Source organism: Epinephelus fuscoguttatus, linkage group LG9 (assembly GCF_011397635.1).
Source record: "Epinephelus fuscoguttatus linkage group LG9, E.fuscoguttatus.final_Chr_v1".
Taxonomy (NCBI): domain Eukaryota; kingdom Metazoa; phylum Chordata; class Actinopteri; order Perciformes; family Serranidae; genus Epinephelus; species Epinephelus fuscoguttatus.
This window is the reverse complement of record NC_064760.1, coordinates 28521107-28538239: the sequence shown is the minus strand read 5'-3', so window position 1 is coordinate 28538239 and position 17133 is coordinate 28521107. Positions and strand designations below refer to the sequence as shown.

Here is a 17133-nt window from a genome sequence, read left to right as displayed (position 1 = left end):
GAGAAACACACACACTCCAGCTTCTCTAGTGTCTTTGACTCACTACATCTCTGCAGTGTTGAGTATAGAGGATGAAGCTGCAATCAACAAAGAAGCCTGTGGAGTCCTCCTCAACCTCGAGACTGGGAGCCAATACTTGTAAGCTGTGCTCAAGGAAAGCTCAGGGCACGTCTCTTCACGTTTTGGGACTGCCCTCCTGTCGAACAATTCTGGAACAATGTCACAACCAAACTATCTAATCTGATACATGAAACAGCGCCTGTAACTATGTGTGTGTTGATGCTAAATAACCTGTAAATTCTTAACCTTTCCGAACTCAAAAAGCGTGGGATTTTAGCCGCACTGACAGCCGCCAAGAAAATGATTTCAACTTGCTGGAAGCCACCTCATTCTCCTACTATCAGAGCTTGGACCTTTTTGGATGTCATATACAGAGAGCTCTCAACAGCTCAAATTAATGGGGCTAATGAGAAAATATTAAATGCCTGGTGCAGTACTGCTGAATCTTTGAAAGACATGTTATGAAGTCAATGTATTGCCTTTAGGTGCGCTAAGATGTCTTGGTACCTCTGTCTTGTCTATTTGGTTGTGTGTTTGATGCACTTGCGTATGTGTGTATTTGTATGTATGTGTGTTTTGTATTTATGCACTTTATTTGTTTTATTTTTGCTATTACTTTGCTTTATTTCACCCTTTTTACAATTAATCATTTGATTATATTATTGTGTTGTGATCTGCAAATGAAAACATGATATTTATGGGGGATTGCCAAAGAAAAAAAACAAAACACCAAAAAACAATTACTAGTACAATACACATATAGTATGGTAATGCTATTCAGTCACTGAATATGCATTATCCAGAATACAAGCACCACTATGTATTAGTACAGGGTTTTAATCAGTATAATTGCCATCAAAGAAAACACAGCAGCTTGCTCCATGCACGCCAGTCAATCACTCACCATATGTGGGTGACTTTCTCCGAGAAATCCTAAAATAATTCTGTATTCTCCGTCCATATCTGTCAGTCTGCCACCTCAGTCAAACCTAGATTGCAGTTACTGGCACCTGCAAGTATAGCTTTGGCCTTGAACAACACACAGGTTGCTGCCAATTGCTTACCATTGAGCAAAGCACTGATACTAGAGCCAGTAGCGCAAGGTAGTTTTGATGGGCCCCCAGTGCACAGTATTATGGACATATTGCCTCGTCACGTGATCTGAGACTTGACATTGGATAACATTCACATACGTATTACCCAGCAATCATCATTGCATACCTGTATTTAACAAAAAATACCAAAGGAAATAAGAAATGAAGAAATTATTTGTCTAGTTTAACAATTTTAATAGTTTATTTATAGTTACAGAATAGCTGCTTTTTAGAATAGTTGGTTTATAGTTATAGAATACACATATCATTTTGTTATAGATGCTGTTTTATTGACTATTTTACACCGTGCAGTGGTCAGCACTGTCACAGCAAGAGGTGCTCCTGGTTCGAACCCAGGGTGGGAGAACCCCTGCATGTTCTCCCTGTGTGAGTGGGTTTCCTCTGGGTACACAGCTTCCTCCCACAGTCCAAAGACATGCATGTATGATTAACTGGTGACTCTAAATTGCCCATAGGAATGAATGTGAGCGTGAATGGTTGTCTGTCTCTATGTGTCAGCCCTGCCATAGTCTAGCGACCTATCCAGGGTGTACCATGCCTCTTGCCTGATGTCAGCTGGGATAGGCTCCAGCCCCCCTGCAACCCCCAACAAGACAAGCACTTACAGAGAATGAATGAATGGATGAATGAATGAAAGCATGACAGAGATAGGTTTGCCTTTTTCACTGGCATATATATAGCAAATGGGACTATTGTTAATTTAATGAGAGTCCTTCTTAGAACACAGGCATGTTTTCAAAGTGGCAAGCACTCATAAGGGCCCATTCTCCACCTAACACATTGTTGGAAGGCCCACTCTCTCTATGGGCCCCCATCTCACAGGGCCCAGTACAGCTGTACTGCTTGCACTATCTTTGTTTACGCCCCTGACGGGAACTGTTATAGGCTACTACTAATTTTAAGCAGCAATAAACACATAGCAGGGTGAGATATCTTACCTTAAACCAGGTGTTTATTCTTTGCCTTCCTCTGCAGAAATATCCACCACCATACAGGGCACCATAAAGACTTGGCTCATCTCATTTCAATATATCCTAGCTTGGAAAATGAAGCTCCCAGGGGTGCCGTAATTATGCTATCAGCGAGTAGCTAGCTAGCGTGCTAGCTAGCATAGCTGTCTGTTTCACCATCCTCTTCAGCGTAATTGTAGTAGTCTGCTTAGTCATTTGGTTCCTTAAGTTAAATGTTGTTTCTGTAGCCTGTTTCCACCATTACAAGTTCATACAGCTGTAATTTGTTTAGTTCACTGTCTAAAATTATGCTTACATCCGGCGAGTGTGCAACAGCGCCTCCCTGTGTTCGCCAGAGTGAACTACTGCGGATGTAGGCCACATAATGAAATAGGCTTTGCCTCTAAAGAAAAGGCTATTCAACGCTATTTATGTGTTTTGTTATCTGTCACTTTTGGGGGGTAAATTAATCATTGTCATTCAAATAACTTCAGCCTCTTTGCATTCATCCTCCACTGACTGACTGACACTTTCATTAAGTTTCCAGGGTGGCCACAGTTATTGCAAGCCACCCCCTGCTGCCACCTATTTCTGCACTATTTATAAATTTAGCAGTTATGAGCATCCCCCAGCACATTTTATTGAGGCTGTTTGTACGTCACACTGTATACTACTGCCCCTGCAAAATAATGAAAATGTGTTTGTTGTGAGAGGTTGAGTCACCCTCACTAAGTCAAGGACAAAAGTGAATATTATCATGAGAAACTTTATAGTATTTGTGTTATTTTGCAGGAGGCTTATTTTTTCCTTGCTCTGCCTGATGTAGACAAACATCTTTGCCACTAGCACATTATACAGTATGTACCATGTGGTCTTATCTTGCCATTTTCCATAGTGGCGCCATGAATTGCCAATGCATGTTGAAGCCTGAAGGCTGTTGCCACTAGAATAGAATGATTAGTCATAGCCCAAGTGTTGCAGTGGCACTGAGCTGCTGGCATCACTGGGGAGATCCACAATTTAATGCCTATTAATTCAGAGAGACAAACTGTGCACTTCATTTGATCTTCTCTTTACCCCATGAAATAAAGTGCTGTATTTAGTAATATTGTGTGCTTGACACTTCATGAAATATCTTGCAGACAAAAACCCCCGAGTCACAAATTCATGCAGCTTTACTGGAGGTATCCTTGTTGCTTTTTCCTATTTTCCAAATGGATTGCTCGAGCGCATACACTGATTTGTAATTCAATGAAAGATTTTCCCCATCTTATGATTAAAGGTGGAGGCTTAATTGAAGCAACTCTAAGTTCTTAAAACTTTCATTAATCAAGTAATGCAAACAGACACGTTCCCAGTGGGAAGGTCACCCTGGTGCTCCACTAACTGAAACATATGTTTAATGATCGCAGGCGAAATGGTAAGAATTGTCCAACTGAAAACACTACTGGCATTTGATAGAAAAATCTTTCCTTAGTATAAACCCATGTAGATAATAGATTTCTTATTGTACTCACATGGATAATGATTTACTTTTAAACATCTAAGGCAACACTGAAATGTTTTTAGCTAGGCAATAAGGCTTAAAATGTCTGCAAATAGCCTATGCCAAAAAAGAGCGGTCCTGCATGGCAAAAAGATGCAGAGCAACAAAATGAATGTTATATTCAACATATAAAGTTTTTACAAAGAAGAATATACTGTAAAACTTCAATTAAAACCCTAGTCACATTAAAATTGTCAGTCTCTTTTACTACATGTAGCCAAAATGTGGCTACACATTTTGAAAAATAGAGGCGTGGTGTGGTTGCCAAGCAGTTCGTTTTTATAGTTCTTTTGATGTATGAAACCAAATGTCATTATGACTACCCACTAGAGCTAATATTAGTCAACTGTTTATTGCACATACAGATATATATTTAACTATTGTCATTATAGAGATGCTTCACGTCATTAGCTTGGTTCATTTCATTTTACTGAATCCATGAGCACCAGAGAAGACTGCAATTCATTCAGATTTACCAGCATGAAGGAAAAGCAAAGGGTGACTCCCTTCCTCTGAAGCTGTCATGAAGTCAGAATGTGTGTCCATTCCTCAATTACTCGGTAAGCTATTCATATCCCTTTAGTCCGCAAGGGTCCACCAATCAAAAGAATCAAAAGGGTTTTTTATAGAAAAAACTTTTATAGAAGTTATGAATATTGTTTTAACAGCTTAACTACCATAACATAACATATGACAAGGTATTTAAAGCCTATTTTTTCATACAAGTATTATTCATGCTGCTTCGAATAAACAATTTGATCATGTTTCCTATCTGTTGCTGAGCAACAGTTCTGTATGAAAGGGATTAAAGGCCTGTCCCATATAGACACCTGTCCCACATATAGGCCTGTTGAGTTCAGTGATATATGAGCAAATAATACCCCAGGCTACTAATTGAAGTTTTAAGGTATGGAGCCTAGTGATGTCTGTTTTGTGTTGATATGAAGTAGCTGTGGATATCTTTGGAGTCAATCTCTGTTTATTCCTGACAACTCTGACAGCAAGAGGTAAAACAAAATCCTCCGTCAATTACAATCAAATTACCTTTTTTTTTATTTTTTTATTTTTTTACTTTTTACCTCTTTATTTGCACACATAGTAAAAAACAACATAGAATCCAGAGAAATAATAGAAAAAAAATAAGGATGTGACGAGAGAGGTCAAGAAGCTATAAGCTTATACAACGGACCTCACCTCAACTTAAGATAAAAAAACTTAAGTCGAGTCCCTACACAAATTAAGTGACACAGGAATATGTTGGCATAAGATGAACTTATAAACAGCTTAACAGCGCTAAAACACAGAAATTAGTACGTGAGCAATGTCACACACCTCTCCCATGGAGTACAACAGCAAAAGGGAAGAGATAAGGTGGGGGACACCCCTATAAAGGTGGGGTACCCCCAAAGGTGAACATAGGGGCACAGACACTGTGTATCACATACTGACTGTAGGGGCTTAAGCATGTCAGGTAATAACAACTAAAACACTTTTTGTGTAATTATAATATTTAATATTACAAATGTACATTTGACTTTGTTATGCATATTACTGCTGTATAACTGACTCTGTTACATTTGGATGTAACCTTTCTGTAATTACCAACATTTTGATCACTAACTGTAATTTAATTACTTCTCCTCAATTACTACAACTAATTACAATTGTGTATATTTTGTAATGTAATTACATGTAATTTGTTACTCTCTAACAGTGGCAATAATTAGCTAGTGTACAGTAGTTTTTAGACATGTAGGCTGTAATGCAGTCTAGGTTTGTCCACTACATTCACTTTACAAACAAGTCCTGGTACAAGAAAACTTTATTAGTGTCAGTTTTCGACATAGATTTGACTCTCGAACATCTCAGTGTGAATTTGAAAAATAAATTGTGTTGTCGCATTTCTGCGCTCAAAACACAGTCATCCAAAATCACTTCATGATGTAATGCCCACCCAAATAAAGTTAAAATATGTACTTAAACGTGTACATTAATAAAAGTAAATTTCGGATACATAAAATAGCTAAACATAATGAAATGTTAAAATATTGTGCAGAAATACTGGGGAAAGCGGAACCTCACATTGCGGGGTTTTGCTCTCTCAGGTGTTAATTAAAAACCGGAAGTAGATTCATCAGCGCATACAGTGACTAAGCTAGCTAATTTAAAAATAAAGATCAGCATTAAAACTTAGTTTAAAGTTCTGGTGACCATAGGTTTACCATAGATTGGAGTAAATGTGCTGCAGCTCCTGGGGAAACAAGTGTTTTTCGGCGAGGTGAGAGCAACAAGTGAAGAAGTCAAGTGTAACGATGCTAACATGTTAGCAGCTAGCATTGGTCAGATGCAGCAACCGCCTTCCTCCTCCGGCAGGCCCCATCTTCAGACTGTCGAACCCTACAACCAGTCCGCTGACATGAAGCTAAAGGAAATGTGTGTATGAGTACATGGCACTGGGATTAAGACTGTTTGGAATACAGCGCCGAGAAACATGCTGCATATTAATGGATGGACATCAGAAGATTTGAATATCAAGGAGCCACTCAAAGGAAAATGGCCCACAAAGTGGAGCCCGCTCTTGAGAGACACGTTTACAAGCAGAGGGATGTTTTCCCTGAAACGCCTCAACATTGACATTCACCAGCAGTCATCTGTTTTAATGGTAAGTAGATCCTTATTTTGTAAATGTGTAAACACAGTGTCTGCTTTGTGTGACTTGTCACTCAGCATGATGTCGCTGTCCATGGTGTTGATGTACTGTAACAACCCAGGGGTGCTTTGAGTAGATCATACAGGCGATATGATGAGGCGTGCTATTTGTGGTGTGTTGGTGCTTGAAGGTGATGTGTATTCAGGAGTTAGTTGTGGTTTGATCTCAATTCCCTTAGTGGTTTGGTTGTTGCTCTCGGTTCAGCAAACTCTGACGCCTATCTGCAAACCTTGATGCTGTGCAGTTGTTGCATGTTTAAGGCCCTTCATCAGATTTATTCAGATGCTGACACTTAAGGTGTGGTGCACTGAAGCAAGCTGTCATCGACATCTAATAGTCAATAACCGATCAGGCGTTTGACATAAAATGTGTCAATCATATAAAAGGCAAAAATGAAAAAGTATGTGCTGCTTCCTACAGGATTTCCTGCTTTGTTTTGCATTATGTGTCATGTGAGAGAAAACACTTAAGATAGAAAATTCAGAATATGGGAACTGGGGAATTTTCCACTATTGTCATACATTTTACCTTCGTAATAATGAGACAAATACAGAGAAAAGAAAGTAACAAACAATACAAAAAATTACTCATTGAAAGAACAAGTTAAGGCCGTTTCATAGTCGACAAACGTAACACGAGCAAGCGACGCAAGTGACACGAGCAACACACTTCCTTTCATAGTCAACACATTGAATGCAAGCGACGCGGGGACACTTGAAATGCAATACATCGCTCGCGTAATAGGGGGCAGCAGAGTCATTGGTACATTCCGGCTAGCTAGTACTGCTGTAGCTAGCCAGTGCTGCTATTTTATTAGAGTGCAGGGCACTAGAACTGTCATATAAATGGGGGTGTGCCCGTACGAGTTCCCAAAGTTTTTCCTTCTAGCCCGCCATATTTCATACCTGCTTCTTCTGTGAATAACAAAGTGGTTCATTTCAAGTATGTTGTTTGCATTATCACCCCCACTGGCAACGCATGGTACTACATGCGTCGCTGCGCATTTTGAGACACAAGCACACATCATGGTGGCCAGTGTGTCTCGATGCGTCCCAATGCGTTCGCGTCTGCGTGCCTTTGCGTCGACTATGAAACGGCCCTTATAATTAGTATTCAAGAGGGGAGATGAAGAAAACAAAATACCTTGGCAACACAGGTTTCACAAAAATAAGGATTAGATGCACCATGGACAGGCCCTAGTCACCTAAAGTCAAGCACATAAGATATGAGTCGCTTCACTTCTGCATTTGTCGAGAAACGGTTTCCAGATATTCACGAAGATGTTTTCCTTGTTGGCAAGTTTATATCGAAGGCCTTCCATATGAATCACTTTACCAAGCTCCCTCAGGAATGTGGGGCTAGACTCTGACCTCCAATGTTGTGAAATGTGATAGTGGGCCAATTAATTAAAAAGCAGTTAATTCAGTCAGTTTTAGCTCTGTTTGATGCATTGATAAATTTTGAACTATGTTCTTGTCTTTTGGGTGAATAGACCCAATATGACAATATTTGTTGTCCAGCCCTACCTGTGGGAAGTGACACCGATCTGCCATGTTTACAAACTGATTGTTCAATTAAAAAGCAGAGGAGAGGGAAGTCCCAGTAAGAACAAAACCAATTCATTTATTGCCCCAGAGAGATCTGCGCAGCATACAGTATATTTCAAATTAAATAAGCTCCTGCTGCACTGATACAGCAATGCTGTCTAACAAGGATGGATTTCTGTACAGAAAATATGCAAGTACAGAAATAAGCCACATAATAATAAAAAAAAAACAGTTATTCTGCATTTTTCTGTTATTTTGCAGTGAAGCACTGTCCAAGAATAGATCATTCAGGCAAGAGTATCTATATTTACTTTGATTTTTAAAGCATTATAAGCATGTTATCGACATCAAAGCCCACAACATCCTGCTCTTAAAATAAGCCCTTTTTTAAAGCGCAGATTTCATACTGTACGTCGGAGCAAACAGATGGTAGTTTCACACAGTTATTCACTTTGAAGCTGCATCTTCGCAGTGGGCCTCTCCCTCCTATGCCGGGGAGCTCTGGGTAAAACTATCTCCCAACTAGAACACACTGACATGATTTCAAATAGTCCCTCTCTCTTGCTCTCTCTGGCTGCTGCTGTCCTCACCGCGAGCAGTTTAGAATGTGAATGTGTTTTGTGTTTGTTTTGCTGAGGGAGAAAATGCATGCACTCCAGAGTATGATCTGAAGGAAAGAAGACTGAGACGGGCACAGCCCTGATCTATAATTGGAATCTGTTCTTGGATGTGGAGAGTTTTCAAACGCCTATCCTCCAAAACCCTTTCTCTTCCTAATAGGAAAGGAGCACATGGACACGTCTTTTCAGATTTCTGCTTGTGTTTGGGCCTCTCAATGGAAGACAGCGCTGTTCAAAAATATTAATGCCGCAGTGCAGAATTTCTCCCAGTGTTACCACAAGAAAGCTCTTGGTTTTAAGGGTGCAGATATGCATCTTCAGTAACATCACACTCATGTGCATTATTCTGTGTTCTCAAGGGTCTGTTGGATATTTACAGGGTGAAAACATAGAGCCCACTTACCGTCCGAGAGCTTTGGATGGACATCATTAATGCTTACAATTCCTTGTTTCTGTGCTTGAGTCCTGAGTCGTGTGTTCCCATTGATTGGCTCATTATTGAAGACACCAACATGGAGCAGCCTGTGGTGCTAATGGCATGCTCTCTCATTCATACGGACACTGAGCAATGGTAAACCATTACAGCATGCAGCTCCTCAGCATAGCCTGTCACTGCAGCCACTGATTCGGCATCCATCCTCACCAGTAGACCCGTAATTGTAGGCGAGGGAAAATGATAGAGCTTGTTAACATTTTTTGGAGGAGAGCCCATGTCAGGTGTAATCCGTTTTGAAAACCAATAGTAGTTGTGATAAATATCTCAAATATGGTCACACCATTACAAATGAATCTCAGGGGATGAACAGATCTGATGGAATGCCCCTTTGTAATGTTCATCATTGTCGTGGTTAAAACCAAGGCTGACATTTATCACCTCAGAGAGGATAAAAAGTTGGGTTCTCCGAGGTCCGTCTTACTCTCTAATCTGTTTGGATTTCCTGAGATCCCCAGGCTTTGACTGACTTCACTCAACACGGCAGCAGGAGGGAGCAGGAAGCAAAAGCAGAAGGGTAAGAAAAAAGAGAGTGCACAAGAAAGGAGACAAGTAAATGATTTTATCATCATTAGAGTAAGGCAGAAAGGGTTGGAGGGAAAGAGTCAAGATAAGGAAAGAGAGAAACGGCGATTTAAATCTGTTTTTTCTTTGGATGCAACTGTATTTATCAGAATTCCCCCACTTCCCTTGTCTGGAATCAAAAGTTAAGAGCAAAGTTAAATTCCACTTTCCATAGATATGTAGATGTACTTGAAACTTTCTAGTTTTATTCCATCTCATCACTTTGTCATTGACAGTTCAAAAGTCTCCTCATCACTCTAAAAATGTGTTGTTTTTTTTTATTTGCTACTTTACTTGGATGTTTGACCTTCACAGTGCAGAGTGAGGCATGTGCAGAGTTTGACACGAGAAGGCTGTTTTAAAATTCATCTGCTGAAGGAGGAAAGTGTTAACCTTAAATATTTGTTCAAGACGTGTGAGCATAATTATCCCAACTGGTATGGAGGTCATTACGGTTTAGTATGAAACTTACACAAGTGTGATGTTTAAACTTGAAGCCTGCACTGAGAATGGACTTTTCAGTGAGGTCGAGGACACTTTGTCTCCTGTAGTTTTGAAGTACATAATATTTGCATATCAATATTAACACATTTTACCGGTTACACATGTTGGTCTATAGGTTTATTTTGTGACTTTATGATTTTCTGTATTTCAGACCACATGGATCTGGTGGGAGACAGCATTAACATGCAGAAACATAGTGCCCCCTGCCCACCCTCCGGTACCCACTGGTTAGCTAGCTTCAGCTGCTCTGCACTGCACACCAGCCGGGTTGGGTGGGAGCTAGCTAGCAACAGTGCTCATTTGGTGATCATCATTAGTAACACTGTCCTGACTCAACAGCATTACTGTGGAAATATTGTGCCCACCCTCCAGCCTAAAATTGGCTCACATATTAGATTGCGATTAAGCAAAAATGCATTTTTGCCTCAGAATTTTTTTGCAGTATTTTAAATCAGCAGTCAATTGATCATCAGATGGTTGCCAATTTTTTTTGGGCTGATCAAATAATGGACTGATCTGGAATCATTACCTCCTATGCCGTATTTTTGGAAAAAGTATGTTTGAGATTAGTTAAGGATATATCTAAGTTTTGTATCCCATCTGTGGGAGGTACCGTAACATGGTGATGTATGTGAGTAACACTGACAGAACACAGATCGAACTGTCTCACAGATGAATGGTGAGCACTTCCTTGTCTCTGCGCCCATTTACTATTGTACTCTATAAACTCAGAGTGGCCAGTGACAGCGATGGAAAGGCTGTCAGAAAATAAAGGCACAACCCCTCTCCCCCAACACTATTTATAGCCGAGCACGTGCAAATGTCAATAATTTATGCTGACACATGTAAACATCGCTGTCACATTAATAATTGTGTTGCTAAAATAGTCACGGAAAAAGCACACAGAGCAAAATGTAGTCAGCGGTGAACATTGAATGCTTTTTCATAGGAATAAATCATACAGTCTTGAGAGGTGCCCGTGAAAAGCAGTCTCCAAAACCGCTTCACATTAATAAGCATGAAACTGGTGAATTCTTTTAATTGCACATAACGAATGTGGAGAAAACCAACAAGGTGCATGCTGTGTATCAATGATAAATTGTTCTAAAGAAATTTAGATACCATAGAAAATACCAAACCCATCTTTCCTATATCTACTGGGTGCTCTGCGTGTCCCGTTTTATAATGGGCACATGAAGAAAAGCACAGCAATCAATATTTCCTGCACTAATTGAAGTGCTTTTTATCTTGTTGGAGTCACAGTGCAGTGTGTGTGTGTGTGTGTGTGTGTGTGTTTGTGTGTTTGTGGGGCACTTGTATATTCATCCGCATAGCTGTCCACTTCTCTTTGTCTGGCCTGTCCTGCCTTTAAACTCTGTCAGCCTGTGGAAGCGCCAGTCTCTTTTATCAATATTTATGCCAGACAGCTATTTGGACTCAGGTCACGAGACTCTACTTACAGTCAACTGGCTGTGAATGCAACTCATGGATCACATCACATGCATGCCTTAATCCTCGGCTAGTTTAATGCCCTTTCTGAGTCATTGAATAATTTCAACTGATCATCCTTTTCTACCTCTTTGATTTCCCCTGAGAGGAATGTAAGTATTGTGCAGAGATAACCATGCCTGAAGTTGTATTCCAGGTGACTTAGAGATAGTTTGGTTTTTCTCTGTCAGAGGCACAATATGCAGCGTCTCAAAACAAAATTCAAAAATCAATACAGGGCGACGCTTCAAATGGATATTGCTGTTTGACAGTTTAATTCCCTTTATCATGGGAAAAAGCAGGCCTGAGTCTTAACAATTAATTTAACGAGCAAGGCCTCGAGAGATTTGAAACCTCAAAGGTCTGAACAAATGTCTGTGGTGAGGAAAATGACGAGGACATAAAAGGGGACAGTCTTGTTATTTTAATGTTGTTATCTGCCGATGTTTCCACTCCGCTAAATGACAAAACAAATCAGAGCATCGAGATTTAAAACTTCATCAAGCCTCTCTTTCCCTGTGTCTCGGCGAGGCGTATACTGTAGCGTGGCTGTGAATGCCCACTATGAATTCAAATAAGCCTACAGTATGCGAGTGGAGTTTCACACAAACGTCTCTGTAGATGTTCTGTACAACAATCACAACTTTCTCTGCTAAATCTTCAAAAACCTTGAAGGCAATTGCATAGCAAATATCAAGTTTGCCAACCGGGAAATTTCGTCTGAGGCTATGCTTATGTGTGGTAATCTTCTAGACTTTCAAGTGCAATCACTCTCCACTGGAAAGTCCTGCTCTTCATTTGACACGGGGTGTTACACTGGACCAGCGGCTAATTATGTTGGCCCAATGATTAACATTTAAAGGAAACACTATCTTCCACAGTGAGGGCAATAGTTGCATCACAATAGAGCATAAAGTGTTGCCAAGGTTTGTTTTTTTCCCTCAGTTATATGGTATCTCCGTTTGAATAAGTGTGTATGCATATGTGTGTGTGAGTGTATATTTCTTTTGAAACCCACTTACATGCAAGTAATGTTCGATTACCTGGAGCAAAGCTAGCCTTGGTCCATCTCCAAGAGCACGGCAGAAAATGTATACTTTATCTTAAAAGGGCTTATCTTTACGGCCATACCATTTTTTTCTGATACTTTTTAGTTCTTGGATACAGAGAAAATACACAAGTGATGTATGATTTCTCACAGAGCAGCTATGTTACTAAGTGTTTTCTGAGTAAAGGTTTTTCTGTGCTGCAAAGGTGAGAGGATTATCAGGAAAGGTTGGGCTTGTTCCTTTGTGAGTATTTATCACAGCATTAGAATGCAGCACGTTCTCCATCCGATCATATTAGACCAATCATCATGTGAATATAGGCAGATATCAATTGATAATACAACTCATATCATGTATTAGTGATTCAATTAGAAACCCAGTTTGTTTCCAAATAGATACACTTCATAATGTATAACTTGAATTAGGTAAGCGTTTGATTTTGTGTATTTATGAAGTGAACTGTATATTCAGGGCTCAGAATGCGTTTTTTGTTATTATTATGTTTAAATATTAGGAAATCATCAACGTGTTATAATATGAGCTGACTTCCTCCTTCATTTTCTTCAAATCTGTACAGTAAAATAACTTCAAATGTTACGCGGTCACAGTCAGGGTCATTCTGAACATTTCAGCAAACCTCTCAAGGAAAACATTTACCAATTGTGAGAGTTTAAAATGAAGAAATTTTCATTATGTTACAATATCATTTGAGCTGACTTTTCCTTCACAGTAATGGACTTGAACTAAAACCAAAGAGCCTTTATTTTTAATTGCATGGGAATACAACAAAATTGACCCCTAAAGCAACTCTTACCTCTCTTGCATTTCACACAGCACTTAGAAAAAATTTGAACATCCACATCTCCCGCCTCCCTCCAAAGTCCCATCCCCCTCCTCCTGCAACTCCACCTCTCTTCAAAGGCCTACTCCCCCCTCCTCCATTACGTCCTCATTACGTCTATGATAGACATAGGCGTTGGCAAGGTAACGTTAGATACATGGAAGAGGAGAGCGAGTGTAACACGCCAAGAGAAGAGTAGAAGAGAAGAGGAGTAAAACACGCTGCTGATTGCTGACGGTAGCCATTAGCAACTGGGTGCTGTGTTGTCATATAATGTTATATGTTATATTAGAAGCAAACTAAACATAACGTTACATGTCCTGCACAGTCAAACCCATCCCCGGAGTTTTGAAACTTATCCGGGGCCAGTGATGACTGATGAGTTTTATTATATAATGCAAACGCTAATGTTAGATAGTACTGTGACTGGCAACAAACAAGGAAGATAATACAGAGGATCGGGCTATGTTAGGCTACAGTAGGCTAACCATTAGCAACTGGATGAGAGATGTTACGCGAGCGGTTATGTCAGTCGGAGGTGTCTACGTGGGGAAGACAGACAGGCCGCTCGGCCAATCATTGCATTCAGTGCGAATGCAATGATTGGTTGGAATTTTCTTAGAACCATATGAGAATAGTACAATTATGAGTTTGTATCTCTGGTGGAATTCACTTACATTTTAGTGTGCCATCAGCTTATTCAAAAATAATGGCTATAGGAAAATTTTGAGCAGAAATCCTTTGCACCTCTCAGGAAACCTAATATGGAAACATTTGTGTATCATTTCTTTACTGACATCACTTACTCAACAAGACCTTTTTAATATGTGATGTGTGATGAAGTAATGCTGCCATGCGAGTCTTCCTTCATGTTTTCTGGCTGCTCCAAATAATGGTACCGTAACAGCATGAATAGATGCACATCAAAATCCAAGTGGTGGCTGGATTTATGGCAGTGGTTGACAGTGCTGCTACTCTGTCTCGTCTGTCCGTGCCCCGCCAGTGTCCTCTTTTCACACTGCGACATTATCAGTCATAATTTTGTTTTTCTCTATGTGAGGAAATGGACCTATAAGAGCCTGTAAGAGTGTCACTGTCACTGCCTAAGAGTTGGCAGCCCAGCACAACATATTTATTGTACCATGTTAAGTGCACCTGTGTATGTGTAGAGCTGAGAATTACATGCACAGCAAATATTTACCATGCATTACGGTGCATACACGTGTGGTATTTCAAACCCTGATAGCTATGCACATTTTTAGCATTATAATCATAGGCCCGGGTGTGTAGGAAACTGGAACCGATAAACCGTCAAAAATATATTTGTCTGATGTTCTCATAGTGGATTTCCCAGTTTATTTTTTGCCACCATATTAAAAGGATGCAATGACGGATGCACACGAGAAAAATACTCGGAGTTTCTCTTTGTGGATCAGGATGGAGCTAATGAGTATTGTCAAGATAAAGAACATTGTGACAATAACATAATGACCACAGTTCACAGAATAAATAACTGTATATCTACAAATTGCAACACTAGCAATTATTCTGTGCTATAAAAATATCCTTGTGTTTTCCCAAAGGCAAAAGATCAGCGTCACGTTTTTAGGCAGGCTCATATGGAGTAATGGGGACTGGACAAGACAGCATATAATTACAAGCACAAATTACAGGTCTCAACATCGTTTTATGTGTAGCTACTGTGCTGAGACCATTGTTCCTGGGGGTCCATTGTTTTCCAGAGTTATAATGGCATTCACAGTTTAAAGACAGGACTTGTAAAATGCTAATTCACATTGTCTTTGTTTCCACAATGCGCAGCACAGAGAGAATTCAGTCTCTGGCGCTGTGCTTTTACTTCATATTCCTCTTTGATACTAAATGAATAACAAGTATCTCCGTTTTCGATTGTAAACTTTAAAAAAAATTGCCAACAGGATTACACAGGGATAAGGTACATTGAGGTTACACAGGTTGAATGGCAAAGTATCAAAATATTCTATAAAAACTCAGCTCTGCAGAAGCCCCCCAAAAAATCAAGAACTGGCTGCATTAGTTTCAAGGCAGCTCAGTGATGCATGAAATGATGTCCTGTGGCATGTTGCTAAGACCCATCCCTGATGGGAACAAGCACTGAAATAGCCACTGAGCTCCAGTATTCAGGCCCCCATCAGCTCCAAGACTGGGCGAGCCAGTCGCGACTAACATCTCCATGTTTCCTCATCTCGTGCCATCACACAATGTCTTTTTCATGCCGCGCTTTTATGTTTGTTACGCAACGCATCCGTGCAATGCTTTTCACTTTACAGCAGCTCCTCACTGTCTAACATTTAGCCCCGTTCCCTTTGCTAACTACACTTCTTCTGCCACTCTGAACCCACATGCTGTCTGTTTTTAATTGCTGATGTTTGAGCAGGTTGGAAGGTTGCAGTGAGTAATAGATTCTGGGCTGTTAAGTAGCCCAGACTGTCATGAGGTGACAGGTTTTTGTTTGAAGCAGGTACAAATATTCATATTATACATGGTGTATAAATACCCACTCTCAATTGTTACATTCTGCCCTTTCATCTGCTGGTTTTTATATACTGCTGGAAGTGGTCTGTAGAGTAATAAATGCCCTTACTATGAAATCTGTGGCCTACCAGTTTCATATCAAACATGACAAAAAGCTCCAATTTTCACTGCACTGCCTGTTCGGTGTGAGACAAAGAATGGCTTCTACATTACTGTGTGAACCTCTGGCACTTTATTCAGTGGCATATACTCAGGTTCTTATCATCTTTGAGACAGTTTATGTCACTATAATTGAAAGGAACTTATTCAGCCAGTGAAAAGGAAGCCAAACCACATGCCGAGCTCACATCGAGTGTAGCTTTACAATCATTTATGGCAGTTGTGTTTGTCATTTTCTTTAGCAAAGGGCCTTTTGGGAAAACTGTAAGGATTGTAGTTTAATTGAATTACACTCAAACATCTCACAGCCACACATTTTGCAACCGCAAAGACAAATTTATGGGAGTAATGGATCATATTTGGCAGCTATGCAGTGGCACATCCTGGTTTATTCTGTTTGCTGGAATTCAGTGATAAAGATCAAACAAAGCCAGAATGTTGTGACTTTTAATATGCATTTTCTATGGTTTCTATGGAAACTAATTGGGGTTGGGGGGGGATCTGAGACCTGTCCACTGAGATCCCTTTTGATACCTCTTAGCTAGAGAGGCTGAGCCCTAGGCAGCAATTAAGCTGTAAACTTAGCTTAGCCTGGGAGGAACAAGGCTGAGCACACAGTTTGAACTCTACGCCAACAATTGACATGTGAGAGATGAGTGTGTTTAAACAAATTTAAACCCAACTGACAGTATTTCAAAACATCTCTGTCTGCGCTTTACTTCATCACCTCAGGCGTGTGCATGCTAGCTGCTGAATGGGGGTCAGTGTTTGAATTCATCTCTTCAAGCTAGTGAGACGGTGAGGCACACCAATGAGGGATCTGTCTGCTAAAAGACAAAAGGGCTCCTATACATATTAAACACAGCCCTGAAGAACACTGTGCTAATGTCAGGTGTTCCCTACGGTGCAGCAATGTCAGGAGCATCTGGCTCATTTCGGGGAAGAGGGGCAACATTTTTCTTAACATGCAGTG

The 17133-nt window shown here is 40.2% G+C and overlaps 1 protein-coding gene across 2 annotated transcripts in view; it reads left to right on the top strand.

Moving 5' to 3' along the window:
• The first annotated feature begins 5801 nt into the window (after positions 1–5801).
• LOC125894441 (zinc finger BED domain-containing protein 4) overlaps positions 5802–17133 on the top strand; it is a 69935-nt gene continuing 58603 nt past the window's right edge. For both annotated transcript variants that reach the window (XR_007450069.1, XM_049585812.1), the window contains exon 1: positions 5802–6333. The gene's annotated coding sequence lies outside the window, so the exon portion shown is untranslated. The remainder of the gene's footprint in view (positions 6334–17133) is intronic.